General features: G+C 39.7%; 1 protein-coding gene, 1 non-coding gene and 1 pseudogene across 4 annotated transcripts in view; all 3 read left to right on the forward strand.

Moving 5' to 3' along the window:
- Stpg2 (sperm-tail PG-rich repeat containing 2) overlaps positions 1-23527 on the forward strand; it is a 526121-nt gene that overhangs the window by 290609 nt on the left and 211985 nt on the right.
- On the forward strand, positions 2608-2905 carry LOC147996583 (cytochrome c, somatic pseudogene; annotated as a pseudogene).
- Positions 3539-3645, forward strand: LOC120101136 (U6 spliceosomal RNA). Its single transcript, XR_015678423.1, has one exon. It is a non-coding gene; the product is annotated as a U6 spliceosomal RNA (small nuclear RNA).

Below are 23527 nucleotides of genomic sequence, written 5' to 3' on the forward strand. Positions count from 1 at the left end.
TATTCTAGCTGTTAACTTGTACTAACATCTCTAGCAAATATGTACAAGAAAGGGGGAAGGAAGAGTAGACTACAGAAGTAGGATGAACTCCTTGGCCATTGTGGCCATCAACAGTATATGAATACACTCATTTGAAAACTGTGGCGTTAAACTAGAGTAGGTTTTAGTTTATTTGTGCATAACATACTACTAATATTAATCAGAAAAAATCTATTTTGTATTAAGGATATGAAACGAGGATGTAAAAATAAAGTTGGTTAACTAAATTTTAGAAGGCATCACGTGACATAAAGACTATGCTGTTCTCACTGTGGGAACCACTCGAAACCCGAGAGTCTATGCAACAGACTTGATTGCCAACCAGAGCACCTCATCTGACTACAGTGGGCCAGCGCATTCGTGTTGTCAGTGAACTCAGTTAGTGGGTGAGCTGCTTGTGATCTAATTAACTTCATTTGTGGGGAGGAGCTGCTTATGAGGAGAAGACGAAACATTGTGACGGTGAGGGACAGACTCGAATTGTAAGTGTAGGGATGTACACACTGCACGTGACAGCGGGCGGTAAGTAGCATGTGCGTTTTCCCCATGTTTTCTAATGTATTTCACTTGAATGTTTTACTGCTTGGAGAAAAGCCCAGGGCTTGTAAAATGGTGAGGTGAATACTGGTAGTGACTCATACGAAAGTATTGATCAGGTAAAATCTACCCTAGCAGTTTGCTGACTTCATCATTCTCTGACACTTGCTGATACCAAAAGAGTATATTTTAGCTGGAATGTAAATTTGTCTAAGTCACAACTGTCAGAGAACCAGGTAAGTTGCCACAGACCTCCAGTCACTTTGTTCCCTGCAGACCCAATCCCTAGCATTGTAACAGATCACTAGTGGAACTATCCATTCCCATGCCCACATCTCCTGTGGATACCATAGACTATCCTCTCCTACACTTCCTCCCCGACCAATTTCTGTATCCCAGGCTCCAACACCAGCAGACAAGCCAGTAAAACAGGCAACACACAGCTATTACACTCTCCGAAAATCCAGAGTGGAAACAGAAACCAAGGAAACAAATGTCCACCCAAAAAAGACAAACCCAGAAATTAGCACATAGAATCATTTCAAACGCAGATGCCTAGAGGCCACTATAAGGATGAAATTAATAACATTTATGGCAACATGTCTCCACCAGAGCTCAGCTATTTTACCATAGCAGGTCATGAATATTCCAATGTAGTCGTAGATCAAAGAAAGGACCTTAAAGCCAACTATATGAAGATGGTAGATGCTCTTAAAGAGGAAATGAATAAATCTCATAAAGCAATCTATGAAAATGGAAATGAACAGCTGAAAGAAACAAATGAAACTCTTCAAGACCTGAAAATGGAAGTAAAAGAAAACAACACTTGAGGGAATTCTGGAACTCAAAAGTTTAGGAATTCAAACAGGAACTGCAGAGGCAAAAGGGTCAGAGGCCTCTATGCCAGCATTGCAGCTGGGCCTGCTTGACTAAGTTCCTCCTACAGAAAGCTCAGACGCTAAGATCAACAATTAGGAAACGGGACCTCATGAAACTGAAAATCTGTCAAGCAAAGGACACGGTCAATTGGACTAAACGGCAGCCTCCAGAATGGGGAAAGAGTTTCTTCTTTATCGACTCCTTATATAATAGAGGAGTAATGTCCGAAATATATAAAGAATTCAAGAAACTGGTCACAACGAAAATCAGGAAACACATAATACAATTTAAAATTAAAGATTTTCTGAACAGAACACCAGTAGCACAGGCACTAAGGTTAACAATGAGTGGGACTTGAAACTGAAAAGCTTCTGTAAGGCAAAGGACACCATGAAATGAAGAAAGCAGCAGCCCAGAATGAGAAAGGATTTTTTTAAACTAACTCTACACAATGATATAATTCTAATATATAAAGAACTCAAGAAATTAGATATAAAAATGCAAATGATCCAATTAAAATCGGGTATGGACCCAAATAGAGAAATTCTTGATGTCCTTTTAAGATATTATGGAATACCCATAGTTACAGCTGTTTGCATGTATGAACTGTTGGCTAGGATCAGAGAATGTGCAGCTTTTTCCTCTCAGCATTGGTGATCCCACTTTAACTCCCAAGTTCACCCATTTTCCTGTTTAATGTTAAATGTTTAAACTTCGCTGCTGGTGATATGCAACTGATTCTACTCCACTGAAATTATAAGGAAGAATAAAAAGTTGAAGAAATGTTCATGAGGTTCTTGAATGAGAGGAAGGAGTCCACCCAAGGACTTGATTGGACATCTGCTCAGAGACACTGGTTTCTCCATGAAATGGTGGCAAAATTATTTAATTATAGAGAATGATCACAATCTATATTTCAAGTCAAATAGTGTTTGTACTCTTCAATTTTTAATTATCTGTCAGTAAAACATTACAATATGGCATGGTGGACTATATCCTGTAATTGATTCATTTATGTCCCTTAAAAAGTAGAAGGCTTTGAAATAATTTTTACAGAGAAATGCAGGTATAAAGAGTGGAAATTTAGAAAGTGGGATGTCTGTCTTCTGGACTGAACATTTGTGATGTTGACTAGCCGGGAGCGAATTTAAAATGGGTGATGTTGAAAAAGGCAAGAAGATTTTTGTTCAGAAGTGTGCCCAGTGTCATGCTGGAAAAGCATAAGACTGGACCAAATCTGTTTGGGTGGAAGACAGGCCAGGCTGCTGGATTTTCTTACACAGATGCCAACAAGAACAAAGGCATCACATGGGGAGAGGATGCCCTGAGGTAGTATTTGGAGAATCCCAAAAAATACATCCCTGGAATAAAAATGATTTTCGCTGGAATTAAGAAGAAGGGAGAAAGGGCAGACCTAATAGCTTGTCTTAAAAAGGCTACTAATGAGTAATTCCACTGCCTTATATTTTATAAAACAAATGTCTTATGGCTTTTAATGATTTAATGATATTTAATTAATACACAAAATTCAGATCACGAATGGCTAACAATGTTTTTGTTGGACAGTCCTGATTTAAGTGAAACTGACTTGTCATAGGTGGATATGATCTTATTTAAAGTAACACTTCCAGTTGTATACATGCTATCCCTGCTCTCCCTTTCTCAAGATACGATTGGACTTAATTAGTAATGATTTACCTTCCATAAATATGGGGGTATAGCCTCAAACCTATTGTATGGTTTTATACTTAGATTTATATAACTGGGTATATGAATATGTTTAAACACTGGGAAAATTCTATCACTGTCTCAGAACCAAGACTCATCTGTGTTTCAGTTTGTGCCCACTGTCCTCTTACAGGCAATAGATAAACACCAAGAAGCAACTGTCTATTATTGACGATTCTGTTTTAATTAGAATTCCCTTTGTCAAGGATGCTGCCTTTTACTTATTATGGTTTATGTATGATATCAAATAAACAGTATTTGACACTTAAAAAAGTAGTGGACATTTTTATGAAAGTGACAGGATGGGGAGAGAATGTGAATGAGAAAATATGTCCAGAATAGAAACAGACACATGGTGCTCGCTTCGGCAGCACATATACTAAAATTGGAACGATACAGAGAAGATTAGCATGGCCCCTGCGCAAGGATGACACGCAAATTCGTGAAGCGTTCCATATTTTTAATCGTCTTGGCAATAAAACAAAGAGAATGAAAGCACACAAACATAACCTCACATCCAAATATGAATATAACGGGAAGCAATAACCACTATTCCTTAATATCTCTCAACATCAATGGCCTCAACTCCCCAATAAAAAGAAATAGATTAACAAACTGGATACGCAACGAGGACCCTGCATTCTGCTGCCTACAGGAAACACACCTCAGAGACAAAGACAGACACTACCTCAGAGTGAAAGGCTGGAAAACAACTTTCCAAGCAAATGGTCAGAAGAAGCAAGCTGGAGTAGCCATTCTAATATCAAATAAAATCAATTTTCAACTAAAAGTCATCAAAAAAGATAAGGAAGGACACTACATATTCATCAAAGGAAAAATCCACCAAGATGAACTCTCAATCCTAAATATCTATGCCCCAAATACAAGGGCACCTACATATGTAAAAGAAACCTTACTAAAGCTCAAAACACACATTGGACCTCACACAATAATAGTGGGAGATTTCAACACCCCACTCTCATCAATGGACAGATAATGGAAACAGAAATTAAACAGAGATGTCGACAGACTAAGAGAAGTCATGAGCCAAATGGACCTAACGGATATTTATAGAACATTCTATCCTAAAGCAAAAGGATATACCTTCTTCTCAGCTCCTCATGGTACTTTCTCCAAAATTGACCATATAATTGGTCAAAAAACGGGCCTCAACAGGTACAGAAAGATAGAAATAATCCCATGCGTGCTATCGGACCACCACGGCCTAAAACTGGTCTTCAATAACAATCAAGGAAGAATGTCCACATATACTTGGAAATTGAACAATGCTCTACTCAATGATAACCTGGTCAAGGAAGAAATAAAGAAAGAAATTAAAAACTTTTTAGAATTTAATGAAAATGAAGGTATAACATACCCAAACTTATGGGACACAATGAAAGCTGTGCTAAGAGGAAAACTCATAGCGCTGAGTGCCTGCAGAAAGAAACAGGAAAGAGCATATGTCAGCAGCTTGACAGCACACCTAAAAGCTCTAGAACAAAAAGAAGCAAATACACCCAGGAGGAGTAGAAGGCAGGAAATAATCAAACTCAGAGCTGAAATCAACCAAGTAGAAACAAAAAGGACCATAGAAAGAATCAACAGAACCAAAAGTTGGTTCTTTGAGAAAATCAACAAGATAGATAAACCCTTAGCCAGACTAACGAGAGGACACAGAGAGTGTGTCCAAATTAACAAAATCAGAAATGAAAAGGGAGACATAACAACAGATTCAGAGGAAATTCAAAAAATCATCAGATCTTACTACAAAAACCTATATTCAACAAAACTTGAAAATCTTCAGGAAATGGACAATTTCCTAGACAGATACCAGGTACCGAAGTTAAATCAGGAACAGATAAACCAGTTAAACAACCCCATAACTCCTAAGGAAATAGAAGCAGTCATTAAAGGTCTCCCAACCAAAAAGAGCCCAGGTCCAGACGGGTTTAGTGCAGAATTCTATCAAACCTTCATAGAAGACCTCATACCAATATTATCCAAACTATTCCACAAAATTGAAACAGATGGATCACTACCGAATACCTTCTACGAAGCCACAATTACTCTTATACCTAAACCACACAAAGCCACAACAAAGAAAGAGAACTTCAGACCAATTTCCTTTAAGAATATCGACGCAAAAATACTCAACAAAATTCTGGCAAACCGAATCCAAGAGCACATCAAAACAATCATCCACCATGATCAAGTAGGCTTCATCCCAGGCATGCAGGGATGGTTTAATATACGGAAAACCATCAACGTGATCCATTATATAAACAAACTGAAGAACAAAACCACATGATCATTTCATTAGATGCTGAGAAAGCATTTGACAAAATTCAACACCCCTTCATGATAAAAGTCCTGGAAAGAATAGGAATTCAAGGCCCATACCTAAACATAGTAAAAGCCATATACAGCAAACCAGTTGCTAACATTAAACTAAATGGAGAGAAACTTGAAGCAATCCCACTAAAATCAGGGACTAGACAAGGATGCCCACTCTCTCCCTACTTATTCAATATAGTTCTTGAAGTTCTAGCCAGAGCAATCAGACAACAAAAGGATGTCAAGGGGATACAGATGGGAAAAGAAGAAGTCAAAATATCACTATTTGCAGATGATATGATAGTATATTTAAGTGATCCCAAAAGTTCCACCAGAGAACTACTAAAGCTGATAAACAACTTCAGCAAAGTGGCTGGGTATAAAATTAACTCAAATAAATCAGTTGCCTTCCTCTATACAAAAGAGAAACAAGCCGAGAAAGAAATTAGGGAAACGACACCCTTCATAATAGACCCAAATAATATAAAGTACCTCGGAGTGACTTTAACAAAGCAAGTAAAAGATCTGTACAATAAGAACTTCAAGACACTGAAGAAGGAAATTGAAGAAGACCTCAGAAGATGGAAAGATCTCCCATGCTCATGGATTGGCAGGATTAATATAGTAAAAATGGCCATTTTACCAAAAGCAATCTACAGATTCAATGCAATCCCCATCAAAATACCAATCCAATTCTTCAAAGAGTTAGACAGAACAATTTGCAAATTCATCTGGAATAACAAAAAACCCAGGATAGCTAAAGCTATCCTCAACAATAAAAGGACTTCAGGGGGAATCACTATCCCTGAACTCAAGCAGTATTACAGAGCAATAGTGATAAAAACTGCATGGTATTGGTACAGAGACAGACAGATAGACCAATGGAATAGAATTGAAGACCCAGAAATGAACCCACACACATATGGTCACTTGATTTTTGACAAAGGAGCCAAAACCATCCAATGGAAAAAAGATAGCATTTTCAGCAAATGGTGCTGGTTCAACTGGAGGTCAACATGTAGAAGAATGCAGATCGATCCATGCTTATCACCCTGTACAAAGCTTAAGTCCAAGTGGATCAAGGACCTCCACATCAAACCAGACACACTCAAACTAATAGAAGAAAAACTAGGGAAGCATCTGGAACACATGGGCACTGGAAAAAATTTCCTGAACAAAACACCAATGGCTTATGCTCTAAGATCAAGAATCGACAAATGGGATCTCATAAAACTGCAAAGCTTCTGTAAGGCAAAGGACACTGTGGTTAGGACAAAACGGCAACCAACAGATTGGGAAAAGATCTTTACCAATCCTACAACAGATAGAGGCCTTATATCCAAAATATACAAAGAACTCAAGAAGTTAGACCACAGGGAAACAAATAACCCTATTAAAAAATGGGGCTCAGAGCTAAACAAAGAATTCACAGCTGAGGAATGCCGAATGGCGGAGAAACACCTAAAGAAATGTTCAACATCTTTAGTCATAAGGGAAATGCAAATCAAAACAACCCTGAGATTTCACCTCACACCAGTGAGAATGGCTAAGATCAAAAACTCAGGGGACAACAGATGCTGGCGAGGATGTGGAGAAAGAGGAACACTCCTCCATTGTTGGTGGGATTGCAAACTGGTACAACCATTCTGGAAATCAGTCTGGAGGTTCCTCAGAAAATTGGACATTGAACTGCCTGAGGATCCAGCTATACCTCTCTTGGGCATATACCCAAAAGATGCCCCAATATATAAAAAAGACACGTGCTCCACTATGTTCATTGCAGCCTTATTTATAATAGCCAGAAGCTGGAAAGAACCCAGATGCCCTTCAACAGAGGAATGGATACAGAAAATGTGGTACATCTACACAATGGAATATTACTCAGCTATCAAAAACAACGACTTTATGAAATTCGTAGGCAAATGGCTGGAACTGGAAAATATCATCCTGAGTGAGCTAACCCAAACACAGAAAGATATACATTGTATGCACTCACTGATAAGTGGCTATTAGCCCAAATGCTTGAATTACCCTAAATGCCTAGAACAAATGAAACTCAAGACAGATGATCAAAATGTGAATGGTTCACTCCTTCTTTAAAAGGGGAACAAGAATACCCTTGGCAGGGAAGAGAGAGGCAAAGATTAAAACAGAGACTGAAGGAACACCCATTCAGAGTCTGCCCCACATGTGGCCCATGCATATACAGCCATCCAATTAGACAAGATGGATGAAGCAAAGAAGTGCAGACCGACAGGAGCCGGATGTTGATCGCTCCTGAGAGACACAGCCAGAATACAGCAAATACAGAGGCGAATACCAGCAGCAAAACACTGAACTGAGAATAGGACCCCCGTTGAAGGAATCAGAGAAAGAACTGGAAGAGCTTGAAGGGGCTCGAGTCCATATGTACAACAATGCCAAGCAACCAGAGCTTCCAGGGACTAAGCCACTACCTAAAGACTATACATGGACTGACCCTGGACTCTGACCTCATAGGTAGCAATGAATATCCTAGTAAGAGCACCAGTGGAAGGGGAAGCCCTGGGTCCTGCTAAGACTGAACCCCCAGTGTACTAGACTTTTGGGGGGAGGGGGACAATGGGGGGAGGGTTGGGAGGGGAACACCCATAAGGAAGGGGAGGGGGGAGGGGGATGTTTGCCCGGAAACTGGGAAAGGGAATAACACTCGAAATGTATATAAGAAATACTCAAGTTAATAATAAAATAAAATAAAATAAAATAAAATAAAAAAAAGAAGTTATGAACCAAATGGAAAAAAAAAATGAAACAGACACATGGAAACCCAGAAGAAACTCCACATTTGAAGGGCTACTTCATGTCATAGTGGTTCTTTCCAGCACGTGAATCCTAGCCAGCTGTCAAACGTTTGATCATGCTTATTAAAATATTCAAAATGAAACACTGAATGAAGATATGAATTCTTAAAATATGATTTAATTAGTATGTCTTCAACAGAGGATCTTTAAAAAAATTCAGTTTAATCTATCTTGCCATCTTTGCGCAAAACTTAAGCATCCTCCCCACAAGTGTCTTTTCCACATCCATACCTTTTTGTTTGTAACACACTGATTTATAACAAGGACTATGCAACCATGGGCCTGGGACTATTTATTGAAGTCTGTTAGACTTATTATTGAGTTCGTAATGGAAAAAAATTACCGTTCTCACCCCAAAATTCATCCATCATCAGTCAATTCATCCAAGAGAAGTAGGTTCCCATAAATCCCTTCTGGATCTATGACTAGCTCTTAACAAGCCAAGTCTTCGGAAGCTCCTGTTCAGACAGCTGCGGCTGCCATGAGAACGTGTTCTCAGTGGTTATTTTGTGTCCCTAAGAGAGCAGGTCACATCTCTTCTCCTTCCTCCTGGCTACTGCATTCCTTTCGCTCCCCAAGCCTTACATCGGGTGGGATAAATGCCCTGTTCTGTGCTGAATGCTCTCTCATCGCCTTCCTCTGCACCTTGAGCAGCCCCAAGCCACAACTGCTTTTCATCACAAAGAGAAACTTCTCTGAAGGGTGAGAGTAGCATTTGTCTATGGGTACAGACATTGATATTTAGAATGCAGTTCAGAGCCATGTCAATTTGTCTAAAAACAGTGAATTCTCCATAGGTGGTGACTTCATAGCCATGTATTATAGCACCGATGATATGTGGTGTAGAATGGGTCTCAAACCTATTCTGAGGGCAGTTGGTTACTAACCCTAATTTTTTTTTTGGTTAACTTTATACATGTTAGAGTTATCTGAGAAGATGAAGCTCATTGAGAAAATACCTCTATCAATCTGCCTTTAGGAAAGTCTTAGGTGACATTTAAAAAAAAGTTACTTGTTAATTGTGGACAGTGCCACCCCTGGAAGGCAGCACTGGTTGGCATAAGAAAGCGAGCTGAGCATGTCATGAGAAGCAAGCGGTAAGGAGGCTGTCCTTACGGTTTCTTCCTTTGTTCCTGCCTCCATGGTTCTAGCCCTGAGTTCCTGCCTTAACTTTCTTCAATGATGCACTATGGGAGTGTGAGCGAATGAAGCCTTTCCTCCCCAAACTGCTTTTGGTTGTAGCTTTATCACAACAGTAGAAGTGTGTGAAGGTCATAGCTGGGCAAGACTTATGGCTCAGGGGCCTGCACAGCATTTTCAGTGTTAGGAAATCAAGCCGGCAGGAAGGAACATCCCAACTCATCTTGAGTTAGATTTCATTATGTCTTGCAACAAAGGCATAGGATACGTTAAGTAACAGGGTCTTTGTCATGAGCTCTGGGGGACGGCTAAGAGGAATAGGAGGACTCTGTATCATGGAGGAGACCCCTGGGTTCTCCCTGACTGACAGCTCATAAGGAGGTATCCCACATGTGGCAGTGGAATTTTGTCCAGTAAATAGTGTCTAGAAGCAGTATTACTGAGTCATGCAGGATAGCTCCCTTTTAACTTTTACTTTTTAAATTTATGTTTTTAATCGGCACGCAGGCTTCTATGCGGCTTTTTCATGCTTTCTTCATTTTGGTTAACCCTTCGTTCTCTCCTTTTTATTTCTCCCATCCCCCCACTTCCTGGCTCGCTCTAACCTTTCCACCCTCAGCCCTTCTCCTTTTCTGTCACCTGTGCTCTATGAGATTCTGTCAGGACACCCTCTACGTGTCCCTTGGGAGACAGATGCCACAGGCTTTCTCTCATATGTGTTCCCTTTGAATGATTGGATCTGTGGGTTTAACTTTCGGTTAACTGTAGAAGTAAGGATACTTTTGTAATTCAAACGTAGAGCCCATCCTCAGTGGAGCACATCTAGGGGGTGTAAATAGATATCAATTAGTGAAGAGTTTTAGCTTATCTAGCATGAGTCAAATCTAGCGGCACACCAATAGCTTCTCAGAGCTACGTATTTTGTAAACGTTTAAAATAAAGTTGGAAATAAATGAAAGGAATGTAAATGTTTTATTCTCTTAAAGAAACTGACAATTTATACTACTAGGGATAAGATACTGTAGGTATATGTGAGGGAAATAGGCATATGTCAGAATAGGTAAAGAATATCAGTTACAGAGCACAGTACTATGGCTTCCACAGAGAAGAGGGCCGGAACATGCAACAGGAACACTGTTGCTTCCGGCTATTCAATAATTTAGATGCAATGTTTACCAGGATTTCGTGTATTAGATTCTCAAGTTTCAACTCCCTTGTTCGAGTCGTGCTTGAGTTATTATTACTCATAAACACCATTGCCACTTTCCGTTATATTTACATAGGGGAAATAGGTACAGACACCTACTCTAAGACGTTTTTCTTCAATGTGAGTCTTTTTACGAAATTATTTTATTTATTTGCATTCCAAAAGTTGTCCCCCATCCTGGTCTCCCCTCCCTGAGTTCTTCACTCCCTCTACCTCTTCCTTGCCTTTGAGAGGGTGCCCCCACCTGACCACCCACCCTCGTCTCACCCCCACCAGCATCCTCTTTCCTGGGGCATCAAGTTTCCACAGGATTAAGCACATCCTCTCCCGCTGAGGCCATGCAAGGCAGCCCTCTGCTTCACATGTGCCCTGAGCCGGAACCAGCCCATGTGTGCCCCTTGGATTTTGGCTCAGCTCTGGAGCTCTGAGGGGTCTGGGTTAGTTGACACTGTTGTTCTTGCTATTGGGTTGCCATCCCCTTTAGCTCCTTCAGTCCTTCTAACGCTTCCATATTTGTCCCCGATGTCATTCCAATGGTTGGCTCTATCTACATTTGTCTCAGTCATGGCCTCAGTAATAGTGTTGGGGTTTGGTGCCTGCACATGGGATGGATAGCAAGTTGGGCGGGTCATTAGACAGCCTTTGTTTCAGTCTCTATTCCATTTTATGTGCATTTCCTTTAGACAGGAACAAGTCTGGGTTAAAATTTTTGAAGATGTGTGGGTGCTCCCTGCCTCACCTGGGGGCCATGTCTCTCTACTGAGGGTGGTCCATCTGTTCACTGTTGGGCGTTTCAGCTAATGCCATCCCCACTGAGTCCTGGTAGCCTCCCACATCCCAGGTCTCTGGGATTTTCTACAGGTTTCCCCTGCTCCCTAATCCATACTGCTGTATATTTTGATTCATTCTCCTGGCCCTCTGGATGACCCTCCTGTCTTTCTCCATACCCAATCCTGTCCCTCCTTTTCCCATCCCCTTCCCTTCTCCCATCCAGTTTTCTCTCTCTCCCTCTGCCTCTGATGATTATTTTGTTCCCTTTCTAAGTGGGTTCCAGGTATCCACACTTGGGCCTTCCTTCTTGTTAAACTTCCATGGGGTCTGTGAGTTCTATCACAGGTATTTGGATTTTTAGCTAATATCCACTTATCAGTGAGTACATACCTCACATGTCATTTTGGGTCTGGGTTACCTTAATCAGGATGGTATTTTCTAGTTCTATTTGCCCTGCAAAACTCACAATGGCCTCATTTATCTTAATTAGCTGTTTACTCTGAGTGGTGTTTCAAAAATATTTTAAGCAAAGCCAGAAACAAGATATTTTAGCATGACAAATAGTATTTAATCTGTTGACTTCAATGGCTAGGAAAGAGGAAGGAAGAGAGGATCTCACAAGGAACTAGATATAGAATCTAATGATATGGAGAAATAAAGGGGAAACTGCAAAATGAATATTAAATAGTAAAGGGTGAATAAGAAACATAAAGGAGGGAATATGAGGAGAGACAACTAACACTAAGACCATTTGAAAAGTTACATGGAAATCTACTATGCTAGAAGCTTCCTCAATTATGTGTATCTGTGAAAACAACCTAAATGAAATCACCAAACAGTAGTAGGTGAAACAAGCCACCAGTGCCAGGAATGTGCTACATCCTGTTGAATCATTAACCAAGGTGGTCCCATAGAACACAAGACACATCACAGACTCTTGCCAAGGCTATTGGTTGCCTCCCGCAACCTGAGGGTAAAGCCCTTTTGCTGAAGATAATGTGTATCATCAAACAGAGAAGTCAGCATGTTCATGACTAATTAGAAGTATCATACCTGTTGACTAGTATTCATGCTGTGCCTTATTGATCTCATTGCTTGCTTGTTGAAAGAAGGGGGTGAAGGAGAGAAAGAACATGACATTGGTTGGATAGGGAAGTGTGGAGAAGCTTCGAGGAATTGGAGGAGGAAAAACATGATCAAAATATGTTGTATGAAGGAAAACAATGGGTCAAAGGACTGGTCAACATAATGAAAGTTAGATATGTAAGTGATATTGTGATGGCCATAACTGGTTGCCAGGGAAATGCAAATCAAAGCTATCATGAGATGTGACACCACATTTGGATGGCTACAGTCTCCAAAGTATGAATTACAGGCAAGAGTTTGGAGAAAGGGGACTTTTGCACAATCCTAATGGATTATAAAATGGTATGTAAAATTTGGGGAAGTTTTGTTGGTTTTATACTGTTTAAATATAAAACTGTCAGATATCTTCACATTTCACCTCTGGGAATCTAAAAGAAGTGAAGTTAGAAATGTGAATGAAAATTTGTACAATATTGTGCATAGCAAAAAGGTAGCAAACCTTTGTTCATCAAGAAAGGAATGGATCAATAGAGCATATTATCTCCTGTAGCATGCTACTAATCTATGAAAGGAAGTGAAATTTTGTTATATGTTATAACATGAATAGACCTCTAAAACGCTATGTTTAGTGAAATAAGTTAGACACAGACAAACAGACATTACACCGTTCCTCTTACATGAGAAATCTTCAGGTATTTGGAATCAACAATTGCTCGGTCAGAAAATGTACATTTTCAGACCAGGGGCTGAATCAAGTGGGGAAAGAGAGTTATTACAAATGAAAAAGTTATCATAACAGTTATGGTAAACTGCATGGCATTAATGAAAAAGTTACTATAACAGTACGATAGATACATTTCAAACTAATTTAATGCCATCTGAAAGTACATTTACAGATGGCAGGATTATGGTCTTTATTTAACCACAGGAAAAAAGTACAACATTTACATTCATGACTTTGAAATGAGGGCAGTCAGTACAGTTATTTCTTTGCATCACAGGGAAATTGACATGGGAGTGAATAATTGAGATAGTTTACTCTAATGGGAAGACACTTTGTATTCATTTGAAGAGGGTATTATGAATTCAGAGAATGAAAAAGATTAGAGTGGGGTTATTGTGATTGAAAAGGCTTTATGAAGGATACAAGATCTGAACAGAGCCCTGGAAGATTTCAGCATTTCTACACATAAAAGAAGAGGAAATTAAACCTTGGCAAAGGAAAGAGGCACATGAGTATTAGTTCCGTGTTAGCCCGCGAGCTCCCAGGGAACAGTGAAGGACCATTCTGAGCAAGTGCTGGTGCGAGGTGCCTGAGCGCCGGAAGGGGATGTGGACAACTTTGTAAAGGGTCTTGAACGCTCCTGCGAAGAGTGGGCGTTTCCCTTTGTGGGTTTGGGAACCAGTGCTGTAAACAGAGCAGAGACCAATAACCAATGCTCCAGTGCATTGGTTATTCCAGGACCAGTAACTAAGCGGTATTGTGCAATGGAGAATAAAGCGGGGTCAGAAACGCTACGTGGGAAAGCTGGAGAAGCTCTTTATCTAGTTCAACCTGACTGACTGACTTACATAACCCTTCTGATCTTCAGTTTATCCTTTATGAAATGAAGGGATCATGTGTTTTATCATAATGTGAAATAACCAAGCCACTTAGAGACACTTCAACCTATATTTAGGGGTGCTATGATAAAATATTAGCTACAGAAAAAAATATAAAAATTTCTGTGGAATATAATCCTGCTGAAAAAATGCTTGTAATTTAAATGTGCATAACAGTGAATGTTATTAAATCTTAGAGAACATAAATAAAATTAGGAATTATATGAATAAGTGATTTCTACATTATATATTAATACTTTCTAAATATAATTGCCATGTACTATTTATAAATAAAAATAAGTACCTAGAAATTACAAAGCATTTTCTTGTTGATTAGAATTTGATCTTCTGGAATTCTGCAAAGTTATTCCTGGCAAGCTAAGCCGAGGCCTTAAAAGTGGGAGGGTAGTGATATATGTGAGAGGGGGAGGGTAGTGATGGATGTGGAGAGAGGGGGAGAGTAGTAATGTATGTGGAGAGAAAGAGAGGGTAGTGATGTATGTGGAGAGAGGGGGAGAGTAGTAATGTATGTGGAGAGAAAGAGAGGGTAGTGATGTATGTGGAGCGAGGGGGAGAGTAGTAATGTATGTGGAGAGAAAGAGAGGGTAGTGATGTATGTGGAGAGAGGGGGAGGGTAGTGATGTATGTGGAGAGAAGGAGAGAGTAGTGATGTATGTGGAGAGAAGGAGAGAGTAGTGATGTATGTGGAGAGAGGGGGAGAGTAGTAATGTATGTGGAGAGAAGGAGAGGGTAGTGATGTATGTGGAGAGAGGGGGAGGGTAGTGATGTATGTGGAGATAAGGAGAGGGTAATGATGTATGTGGAGAGAGCGGGAGAGTAGTAATGTATGTGGAGAGAAGGAGAGGGTAGTGATGTATGTGGAGAGAGGGGTAGGGTAGTGATGTATGTGGAGAGAAGGAGAGGGTAGTGATGTATGTGGAGAGAGGGGGAGGGTAGTGATGTATGTGGAGAGAAGGAGAGGGTAATGATGTATGTGGAGAGAGGGGGAGAGTAGTAATGTATGTGGAGAGAAGGAGAGGGTAGTGATGTATGTGGAGAGAGGGGTAGGGTAGTGATGTATGTGGAGAGAAGGAGAGGGTAGTGATGTATGTGGAGAGAGGGGGAGGGTAGTGATGTATGTGGACAGAAGGAGAGGGTAGTGATGTATGTGGAGAGAGGGGGAGAGCAGTAATGTATGTGGACAGAAGGAGAGGGTAGTGATGTATGTGGAGAGAGGGGGAGAGCAGTAATGTATGTGGAGAGAAGGAGAGGGTAGTGATGTATGTGGAGAGAGGGGGAGAGTAGTAATGTATGTGGAGAGAAGGAGAGGGTAGTGATGTATGTGGAGAGAGGGGTAGGGTAGTGATGTATGTGGAGAGAAGGAGAGGGTAATGATGTATGTGGAGAGAGGGGGAGAGTAGTAATGTATGTGGAGAGAAGGAGAGGGTAGTGATGTATGTGGAGAGAGGGGGAGGGTAGTGATGTATGTGGAGAGAAGGAGAGGGTAGTGATGTATGTGGAGAGAGGGGGAGAGCAGTAATGTATGTGGAGAGAGGGGGAGAGTAGTAATGTATGTGGAGAGAAGGAGAGGGTAGTGATGTATGTGGAGAGAGGGGGAGGGTAGTGATGTATGTGGAGAGAGGGGAAGAGTAGTAATGTATGTGGAGAGGAGAGAGTAGTGATGTATGTGGAGAGAGGGGGAGGGTAGTGATGTATGTGGAGAGAGGGGGAGAGTAGTAATGTATGTGGAGAGAAGGAGAGGGTAGTGATGTATGTGGAGAGAGGGGGAGGGTAGTGATGTATGTGGAGAGAGGGGGAGGGTAGTGATATATGTGGAGGGGGGATAATGATGTATGTGGAGAGAAGGCTATGTCAGAGAAGCTGGGGCCAAGAGAATGTTGAGTCAGTGAGTAGAATTAGATGTCCCTTTGGGGGCTATGTTTCTTCTCTTAGTTCTTTCCTGAGGAGGAATTCTTGGGCTCTCACATTCATGGAGCAAACCTCCTCATAAGGTGGCTTTGAGTCCTAGCTGGCATCAGTGGATTCTCTCCACATCACTGTTAGGACATTTTGGCTGTTTTCCTAAGATGCCCACTTACACCTAAATTCTCTTGTTATTATCACTTATTGACAGAAATTCCTTAGTAGAAATGTATTCAATTTGACTTTCAATTTCTTTCCTATATTGTGCTGTAGTGAGGAGCAGTATGTGTTTCACAAACAAACAAACACACCATGTCTATTTGGAAGACGACTGTACTGTCACTCTTACCTCAGCACACACAGGACTCTTGTGCATGTGTGAATAAACCTGAAGACCACTCAAGGCGGATTATTCACTATACAGGTCCCAGGACTCCCAAACGCTAGTAACCACACACTCGCTGGGTATTTCAGGAAGAGGCTAAAGGATAAGATTTAAAATACAAATGGGCACGTGAGGTACAGCAAGAGGAAGGAGATACGAGGTGCAAGTGTCTCTGCAGTGGGTCCTGTACATCCTGGTAATTCTCTTCAATTAACAGTGAGAAACTGGGAAATGTTACTTTCTTAATTGCACAAGACAGGAATTTTAATTCATCTCTAGTTTAGGCCCACTGTCGAGTAGCGTCATCCCGTGCACCACAGATCCTACATACATTTTAAATCAGCATTCCTACACATTCATAAAATGTTCACTAAATCATTCCATTTAATTTGCTAATTCATTGATTCAGATTGAGCTGTTTCCTGATCTAAGTCCATAAGTTTTCATCATCTTGCTTTTAAGCATTTGATGTTTCTCATAAGATAATTATCTACTCAAATACATAATAAAATAGTGAATAATGGATGGGTTGAAGTCACTGACAGTAATATTAAATAAGAAAACATAGCAGGCACACATACTTTTTAATCTATCTAGAAAATGATATATGAGTGAAATGATACTTGTCTCTCTTGCTTCATCATGGATGCAAGCTTCCATGTCTGAGGAAAGCAACATGAATAGCAGGGATAAACATGACTTTTCTCCCCATGTAACTGTGCGGATGGTTTTGTCTCCTTTATCCATTGACTCGATCCAATACATTAAATTTCCTTGTAGTGAATTTTATAGAAAGGGATTGAGAACAACTAGACTCTTTTCCAGAGAGCAAGGCAGACAGACCTCTAAATCTAATGGGATGTGATGTTAGAGTTCTTTTCATTGAACTGGGGAACAGGATGCAAGCCAATTTATGAGAACTCTTACTCCTGTAAGGGGCTGTCAAGTTAAGGCTTCTAAGTCAAGCTTGGTTGTACTTCTACAACCTGTACATTTAAGATGTCTCAGAAAGAACAAAGCAAGAATACTGTTATATACTGACCTACATGGAGTCAGATTTTAATGATAACACATAGAAACTCTGATTGGAATACAGTTGTACTCACTCATCCACACGTTGCCTGGGACTGCTTTTATGCTGCCTTGTCTTAGAGACCACAACTCAAAGGATGTACTCTCTGGGCTCATGCAGGAAAATCCTCTTGACCCTGATCCAATCCCTGGGAAATATATTTTATCTCTACTCCTTTGCGCTATACCTTCTGTAATTAGAAACCTTCTCAAATCAGAAGTGAATTTACCCTTGTCAGAACTCTTTTGGTTGGTCAAGTAGCAATTCAGTTTCTTTTCAAAGCACCAACATTTCTGTCCTTTCTGACGTGTCTTCCTATTATCTGGCATCCACTGTGTACTTTAATAAGATTCCATTTTCACTAAGTCAAACAATGACAAAATGATAGCATTCTCACTAAAACTATGAGGCGCACGCACTAAGGGTTTATCTTCCTACCTAGCAGTAATACCTCGGACTTGGCCTCTGTAATTCACCTTATCTGCTTCCTCAGCTGTGGAGGATGTAAAGCCAAACAATCCTTTCTGTATCCTTTTCTCTAATAGAGTTGATTACATAACCATGTGACTAAAGAGAAGTCTTTAGGAGTATTTGTGTAGTGTAGTGTGTGTGTGTGTGTGTGTGTGTGTGTGTGTGTGTATGTCAGTGCCCGTTTTGATTTCGGTATGATCTCTTCTGAAGGAGAGAGTTTGTTCATGCTGTTCTACTTCCATTTTCCTTACCCATCAAAGTTTCTGTACTTTTACACATTTGTAGAGAGCCCCTAAGACAGAACCCATGCAGTAGACCCAGTTACCAGAAAATGTGTTAGAGGGCATTTGAGATTCTTCATTTCTGTAATACTTAGGAGGGCTATCTTAAGGTTTGACAAATAGTAAGGAAAAGCTAATAAAACTGAGACATCATCTATCAGAATAATTAGGTTGAGCCTCTCGATCCTCCCCCTTATTCTCTAAATGATTGATACTTATATTTTGGTTGACTAAGGTTGGAAAGATAGATAAATTGCTTATCCTGCAAGTGTGACCAAAGTCTGCATCCTGTGAACCCACAGAAGAACCAGGTAAGCACAACAGCTACCTGTAATCCCAACCCTAGGGAGGCAGAGACGGAGGATCCCTGGGCAAGCTAGGTGTCCAAACAGCTGCATCAGCCAGCTCCATGTTCATCTGGAGACTCTGCCTCAAGACATACAATGGAGTGGTAGAGGGGGGAAGTATGTCAGCTCCGGGCTCCATGTTTACAAACATGTGCATATCCACAAGCACATAAACATCCATGACAAAATAAGAAGAGGTTTACCTGCCTAGATTTGGGCTGCATTTCTGTTTCACAGCTTTCTCCCTCCAATCACAACCCAAGAATTCAGCATTTTACTTGTCTTCTACTACTCAGTTAAAGTTGCTTCTCTATGTTTTGTTTTTTGGAAAATGTTTTTTCTTCAATTTTTTGATAGTAATTTTGCCAAGAGGAGAAGTTTAACTACGAGACTGAATAGTCCCAGAAGCATGTTTTAGAGGGAGCCCACCCTGTAATGCTGGGAAAGACAAGGGTGTTGATGCTGTACCTTGTGAGCTTGGCATGGGCCTTAGCACAACAGAGTCATGCGTGATTTTAAAACTTGTCAAAAATGTTCATTTTAGAATGTTAAAGACCCAAATTGATGTTTTTGCTGTGTATAAGGTAACAGAATCCATTGAAGGCCCAATAATAATGCAGTGATATCACCTGTAACTCCCATGGTATGCCAGCTTCATAACTCTTTCTTTGGCTACATCATTGATTGAGAATTTTCAGGGACCGTCTGCATGGAGCAAACAATTGCTGATGCAGTGGTTATGATGTTACACACAGAGCAGCCACTGGATCACGCAGGAAAGGGCAGAGCTAGGGAGGAGGTGCTCAAGTCCCAGAGAGAAATTGGCTCTAATGACAGTCCTTGTCCGCTCATGTGTCTTACTTGGGTGATCAGAATCCACATCTTAACACTATATCCACATTTTTCCAGTGGCCGTGATCAGTAAGTGAGAATTAGTAGACCTCCATTTTGGTACATTTAGCACATCCTTAAATGACTCAGATAAATTTTTTATGAACACCAAAATCATGTCAACTTTCTTCGAGTTTCCTACTTGGATTTTATCATACATTCACTGGGCAGTAAAGTCCTGTGTAACCTGGCATATAAGAGCTGGTTTGCATTTCTCAGGTAAGGGCTTGCTAAATTCGAAGCACGCTTTCCTATCTGCGTTCAGACAATGGCTTTTCTGACGTTTCAGTCATGGCATTTTACTGATGGTGTTACATGGCAAACTGTTTATTTTAATTAGATATATGAGACCATAACATTTATTATAACTAGCTGAAAGGCTCTATTAATTAATATGAGATGATTCTTCATGAAATCAATAGACAAAGAGGGAAATGATGAAAAACACATTTAGTTTAAAAATTTCTTCTGTACAGAGATTAACATAGAATTTAATGCACTTATTTAAAATGAAATAGTATTATATATAGTCGTAGTAGCTTTTTCCTGGTGTGTTTGACTTGATTGGATCAAGTAGGGACATTTTCTGTACAATTATAGTCTTCAATGATGATCTCTTTTTAAACTAAGTTTCACCAAACTAACATCTGACTTAGGCCCATGTTAGAACCATTACTGGAAGCTCATAAATTATACCTAAACCACTGATAATCTGTTTATAGATTGACTGGACAGGCAATTTTATAAGGAGGGCTTTCTGGAAATACCTCCCAGCATTACCCAGAAAGGAAGACCCTCCGGTAAGTAAATTAACACTGTTAGATGATAAAGAAAAAGAAAGGACTTTGCTGCTGTCCTCCCATTGAACTTCATAATTTGATCTAAATCTGACTCTGGTAATAGAAATGCACCATAAATAATCAGCTTGGCCAGCTATACTATTATTAAAAGCACCTCTTTTGGGGAGTGCTCAATATGATGAAAATGCCTCTGTGTATTCTTGTGAAGCTCCGCTCTGTTTCCTCCCAATAATTAAAGAATCATGTGACTTCAAGAGGAGAGCCAGTCATGATTGCCTTGTGGCTCATTCTGTCATAGCTTATCACATATTACTCGAAATGCTATCCCTGATAAAACTGTTACATTTACGCTATAAGAAACATTCCTGAGGACAGAAATAATGCCGTAATCTTAGGAGCCATTGTCTATTATCCTCACGTGTGGAAAGACAAGTGGTTCAAAGGTCTTGCAGCACACAGGTCCGAGTATGCCATTCATGTTTCCTGGATATACTTACTGGCTCGCTGTGTGTTATGTAAATACATGGCCTTCAGCTGAGCCTTGACGGCCTGAACTTCCCATGCCTGCTCTGGTTTCTCCGTTCTCCGTTTGCTCTACATCAAGTTTTCCCTCATATCATAGGATTAAATTAGACATTTCAGTTTTCAAAATATGTCTTTGCTTTGTCAGAATTCCAACTCATTTCTTTTACTTGGGAGTACCTTGAACTTAATTAGCAAAATATTATTCACAGTTTTAGGTATGTCCATCTAGACTGCCCTTTCTTATGAGACCTTTTCAAATTCTGCCAATCAGATAAGCTCCTTGCTTCTCTGGAACTTCTGAGAAATAATGGTACTGATTATATTCAATATTGTATTGTTACCTTGTTTATGGTCTAAATTTGTTTATCGTTCCACTGGGATTTTCTTAGTTAGCACTTGATTTATTTCTTTCCTCTGTGTTTTCTATATAGCACCAAGAAGCTTTTAACCAGTAACTGTATAACACAGATTATATAATATTTATGGTAGAGATTTCTTTTTGTAAGTCCTCTGGTTCATCCACATTGTTGCCAGTTGCCAGAATTTCCATTTTCCAGAGTGAATAATAATCTCTCTGTGTATGTCTGTGTATTTATAGAACAATTTATTTGTTATCTTCGTATGAATACTAGGGCAATTATCATATAAAATTTAGTATAAATAATATGTAAATGACAGGCATGTGCAGACATCTCTAAGTGGCAGTGATGTCCCCTTGGTTAAATTCTTAGAGGACAAACTTCTGGGTCATAGAGAAGTTTCATCTTAAACATGGAGGAGTCACTGACCTGTTTTCTACAATGACTGTGCCAATTTAATTTCCACCCATAGTATAGATGAACTGTTTTTCTCCACAACATTCTGGACACTAATCACCATTAATTATTTGAAAATACACTTCCCAACAAGTACATAATTCTGATTGTGAGCTTTTGATGTTTCTAATGATTGATAAGACTGGATTTTTTTTATGCCCTATTTTGTGTTTGTACAACATTATTTGAAAAATAATCATTCAGACTCAGGTCCTTAAACCATTTAAATTAGGCTTGTCTTCATCTTCTATTGAGTGTACTTCTTATGTGTTGTGCGTTTTAGTTTTGTAGATGAATATAGGATCTACTGAGGGGTATGTTCACGTTTCTCAAATAGCTTATATAAGTCCAAATTGATATTTTCATATATAAAGTATTCCTCAGCTCGTGTCAGCCGCTTGAATAGATAGAGAATTGAAATTGTCATTTTCCTTAGCTAAATAAAGTTTCAGCAGGACTACATCTATACGGCTATAGAGCAAATCAATATGATGCCACAAAAGGAAAAGGAAGTCTTTCTAGGCTACTTATGAGAAGGAAAGTCCTGCTCAGAGATTGTGTGCATTGTTTCACTACTAACAGCATCAAAGATGACTTCTATCACAACTTGGAAATAATACTCACAATTGAAGAATTACAATAGCTATTCTGAAATATAAAGCTGCTAATGTAATTTACATAAACAACATTTGTTTGTTCTACGTTTCCTCAAGTTTATTTGATAACAGAATTAAGTGTGATAGCTCCTAACTTCCTATGCAATTGTTCCCTCTGCACAAGACCCCAGGGGATATCTCATAATTAGAAGAAGTCATTTCAGCTTTCGTGTGTGTGTGTGTGTGTGTGTGTGTGTGTGTGTGCGCGTCAGATCAGTGATAAAATAGATCTTGTCATCCTCATCAGACTTTAGCCTATTCACACGGCAAACCTGTCATTCTTTCACTGAGACAGCAAAACTCACACTGGGGAATTGAGAATAGATAATAGGTAGTGTATTTAAATTTTAAATTAATATTACTGAAGAATATGACTATTACTATAATAAATATTAAACTAACATGAAATGATCAGATGGAAGATTATTATGTGAAACTATAATATGATGCTTTGATTTACAATTGTTTTACAGTAAAGTTGAAAAGCTATGGATATTGTTACATGTATAATGCATTTGTTATACAATTTTACTATTGCAATGTTATCATACTGTATAAAACAGGCTGTGAATGGCCATGCCTCATGTTCATTCATTCTTATGACTTTGGAATTTAAATTCATCTGCACATACCCGGATAAGTTACTTTTCCACCTCTGTGACAGAATACCTGACAGAAGGAATCTGAGGGAGTGGGAAGTTTATTTGCCACGGGATCCCTCATGGCTGCACTTTGTGGCTGGAGTGGCCAAGTTTGGGTTGTCATGAACGTATGTCACTCCTTGTCACATCTGGCCACATGAGGAAGCTTATGCTGAAGTAGCAGCACATATCACCTTCGAGGATCACACCCAGCTACCTATTTCTTCAAGCTTGACCATGGTTCTCAAAATTTTGGCAACTCCCTAAACAGCACTGCATGTTGGGAACCAATTTTCAGACACACAAGCCTGTGCAGGGCATTTCAGTTTCTATAACATCTTTTCAAAATCAGCATCTTCCTGCAAGTCCTAGATTTAGAAGCACAGGCCACAGAGATGAGTTAGAGTAAAGCTGATAATTCATACTCTGTGCATTTCTTTTACCCTTTCTTGTCAAGCATGGGAAACATCTTAGGAGACTGAATGACACTAATCTCTTGGAGGAGGCAACAGGGAATATTGCTGTAGTGTATGTGTAGTTATCTTTGTAGTTAG

The sequence above is a fragment of the Rattus norvegicus genome, chromosome 2, assembly GCF_021556685.1.
Source record: "Rattus norvegicus strain SHRSP/BbbUtx chromosome 2, alternate assembly SHRSP_T2T, whole genome shotgun sequence".
Lineage (NCBI taxonomy): Eukaryota > Metazoa > Chordata > Mammalia > Rodentia > Muridae > Rattus > Rattus norvegicus.